The sequence below is a fragment of the Oratosquilla oratoria genome, chromosome 5 (assembly GCF_046742065.1).
Source record: "Oratosquilla oratoria isolate Oo_2021 chromosome 5, ASM4674206v1, whole genome shotgun sequence".
In the NCBI taxonomy this organism is placed as follows: Eukaryota; Metazoa; Arthropoda; class Malacostraca; order Stomatopoda; family Squillidae; genus Oratosquilla; species Oratosquilla oratoria.
The window spans coordinates 33,153,205-33,156,856 of record NC_134781.1 but is presented as its reverse complement, the minus strand read 5'-3'; positions in this window follow the sequence as shown (position 1 = coordinate 33,156,856).

Sequence of the window (3,652 nt, the reverse complement as noted above, 5' to 3'; positions counted from 1 at the left end):
TAGGTAGTAGGGGAGAGGAGGGGGAGTAGGGGAGGGGGAGTAGGGGAGGGGAGGGGGAGTAGGGGAGGGGAAGGGGAGTAGGGGAGGGGAAGGGGAGTAGGGGAGGGGAAGGGGAGTAGGGGAGGGGAAGGGGAGTAGGGGAGGGGAAGGGGAGTAGGGGAGGGGAAGGGGAGTAGGGGAGGGGAAGGGGAGTAGGGGAGGGTAAGGGGAGTAGGGGAGGGGAAGGGGAGTAGGGGAGGGGAGTAGGGGAGGTCGTAGGGGAGGGAGGGGAGGAGAGTAGGGGAAGGGGAGTAGGGGAGGGGGAGTAGGGGAGGAGAGTAGGGGGGGGGGTAGGGGAGGGAGGGAGGGGAGGGGGAGTAGGGGAGGGAGGGGAGGGAGGGGGGGGAGGGGGTAGGGGAGGGGGAGTAGGGGGAGGGGGAAGTAGGGGAGGGGGAGTAGGGGAGGGGGGGGGGGGAGGGGAGGGGGGAGGGGGAGTAGGGGAGGGGGAGTAGGGGAGGGGGGGGGGGGGAGTAGGGGGGGAGGGGAGGGGTAGTAGGGGAGGGGAGTAGGAGGGGAGGGGGAGGGAGTAGGGGGGAGGGAGGGGGAGGGGAGGGGGTAGGGGGGGGGGAGGGGAGGGGGGGGGGAGGGAGGGGGAGGGGGAGGGAGGGGAGGGGGGAGGGAGGGGAGGGAGAGGGAGGGGAGGGGGGAGGAAGGGGAGGGGGAGGGGGAGGAGGGGGGAGGGAGGGGGAGGGGGAGTAGGGGAGGGGGAGGGGGAGGGGGAGTAGGGGAGGGGGAGGAGGGGGGGGGGTAGGGGGGGGGAGGTAAGGGAGGGGGAAGGAGGGGAGGAAGGAGGGGAGGGCGGGGAGGGGGGGAGGGAGGGGGAGGGAGGGGAGGGGGGGAGGGAGGGAGGGGGAGTAGGGGAGGGGAGTAGGGGAGGAAGTAGGGGAGGGAAGGGAGTAGGGGAGGGAGTAGGGGAGGGGAGTAGGGGAGGAGGGGGGAGGGAGGGAGGGAGGGAGGGGGAGGGAGGGAGGGGGGGAGGGAGGGAGGAGGGGAGGGAGGGAGGGGGGAGTGGGGGGGAGGGGAGGGGGGGAGGGGGAGTAGGGGGAAGGGGGGAGAACGGGGAGGGGGAGGGGGGAGGGGGAGTAGGGGGAGGGGGGAGGGGGGAGTAGGGAGGGAGGGGGAGGGGAGGGAGGGGGGGAGGGAGGGGGGGAGGGGAGGGAGGGAGGAGAGGGAGGGGGGAGGGGAGGGAGGGGGGAGGGGGAGGGAGAGTAGGGAGGGAGGGGGGAGGGGGGGGTAGGGGGAGGGAGGGGGGGGGGGGGAGAGTAGGGAGGGAGGTAGGGGGGGAGAGTAGGGGAGGGAGAGTAGGGAAGGGGGAGTAAGGGAGGTGGAAGTAGGGGAGGTGGGAGTAGGGGAGGGGAGAGGGGAGTAGGGGAGGGGAGTAGGGGAGGGGAGAGGGGAGTAGGGGAGGGGAGTAGGGGAGGGGAGAGGGGAGTAGGGGAGGGGAGTAGGGGAGGGGGAGTAGGGGAGGGGGAGTAGGGGAGGGGGAGTAGGGGAGGGGGAGTAGGGGAGGGGGAGTAGGGGAGGGGGAGTAGGGGAGGGGGAGTAGGGGAGGGGGAGTAGGGGAGGGGGAGTAGGGGAGGGGGAGTAGGGGAGGGGGAGTAGGGGAGGGGGAGTAGGGAGGGGAGTAGGGGAGGGAGTAGGGGAGGGGGGGGGGAGGGAGTAGGGGAGGAGGAGGGGGAGTAGGGGAGGGGAGGGGGGGAGGAGGGGGGTAGGGGGGGAGTAGAGGAGGGAGGAGGGGGAGTAGGGGAGGGAGGAGGGGGAGTAGGGGAGGGAGGAGGGGGAGTAGGGGAGGGAAGAGGGGGAGTAGGGGAGGGAGGAGGGGGAGTAGGGGAGGGAGGAGGGGGAGTAGGGGAGGGAGGAGGGGGAGTAGGGGAGGGAGGGGGAGTAGGGGAGGGAGGAGGGGGAGGAGGGGAGGGAGGAGGGGGAGTAGGGGAGGGAGGAGGGGGAGTAGGGGAGGGAGGAGGGGGAGTCGGGGAGGAGGAGGGGGAGTAGGGGAGGGAGGAGGGGGAGTAGGGGAGGGGAGGGGAGGAGGGGAGAGTAGTGGGGAGGGAGGAGGGGGGAGGGGGAGGAGGAGGGGAGTAGGGGAGGGAGGAGGGGGAGTAGGGGAGGGAGGAGGGGGAGGAGGGGGAGTGGGGAGGAGGAGGGGGAGGAGGGAGGAGGGGGAGGGGGGGGGGAGTAGGGGAGGGAGGGGGGGAGGGGAGGTAGGGGAGGGGGGAGGGAGGGGGGGGAGGGAGGAGGGGAGGGAGTAGGGGAGGGAGTAGGGGAGGGAGTAGGGGAGGGAGGAGGGGAGGGAGTAGTGGAGGGAGGAGGGGCGGGAGTAGGGGAGGGAGGAGGGGAGAAGGGGAGGGAGGAGGGGGAGGAGAGGGGGGAGGGAGGGGAGGGAAGAGGGGGAGTAGGGGAGGGAAGAGGGGGAGTAGGGGAGGGAGGAGGGGGAGTAGGGGAGGGAGGAGGGGGAGTAGGGGGGGAGGGGGAGTAGGGGAGGGGAGGGGGAGTAGGGGAGGGAGGAGGGGGAGTAGGGGAGGGAGGAGGGGGAGTAGGGGAGGGAGGAGGGGGAGTAGGGGAGGGAGGAGGGGGAGTAGGGGAGGGAGGAGGGGGAGTAGGGGAGGGAGGAGGGGGAGTAGGGGAGGGAGGAGGGGGAGTAGGGGAGGGGAGGAGGGGGAGTAGGGGAGGAGGGGGAGTAGGGGAGGAGGGGGAGTAGGGGAGGGGAGGAGGGGGAGTAGGGGAGGGGAGGAGGGGGAGTAGGGGAGGGGAGGAGGGGGAGGAGGGGAGGGAGGAGGGGGAGTAGGGGAGGGGAGGGAGAAGGTGAGGGGAGGGAGGAGGGGGAGTAGGGGAGGAGGGGGAGTAGGGGAGGAGAGGGAGGAGGGGGAGTAGGGGAGGAGAGGGAGTAGGGGAGGGGAGGGAGGAGGGGGAATAGGGGAGGGGAGGGAGGAGAGTGAGTAGGGGAGGGGAGGGGAGGGAGTAGGGGAGGGAGTAGGGGATGGGAGGGAGTAGGGGATGGGAGGGAGGGGAGGGAGTAGGGGAGGGGGGGGGGGGAGGGGGAGTAGGGGAAGGGGGGATGAGGAGGGGAGGGGAGGGGAGGGGAGGAGGGGAGGGAGTAGGGGAGGGAGGAGGGGGGGGGAGGGAGGGGGGGGGGGGGGGAGGGAGGAGGGGGGAGGGAGAGGGAGGGGGGATGGAGGGGGGGGAGGGGAGGGGGCGGGAGGGGGGGAGGGGGGGGGGGAGGGAGAGGGGGGGGGGGAGAGGGGAGGGGGAGTGGGGGGGGGGGAGGGGGAGGGAGTAGGGGGGGGGGGAGGGGAGGGGGGGGAGGGGGGAGGGGGGGAAGGGGGGAGAGGGGGGAGGGGAGGGAGGGGGAGAGGAGTGGGAGGGGAGGGGGGGAGGGGAGGAGGGGAGGGGGGGAGGGGAGGAGAGGAGAGAGGAGGGGGGAGGGATGGGAGGGAGGGGGAGAGGGGAGGGGGAGGGGGGGGGGGAGGGAGGGGGGGGAGGGGGAGAGGAGGGGGGAGGGGGAGGGGGGAGGGGAGAGGGGGGGAGGGGGGAGAGAGAGGGGAGGGAGGAGGGGGAGTGGGAAGGGGAGGGAGGGGGGGGGGAGAGAGGGGGGGGAGGGGGGGGGGGGGGAGGG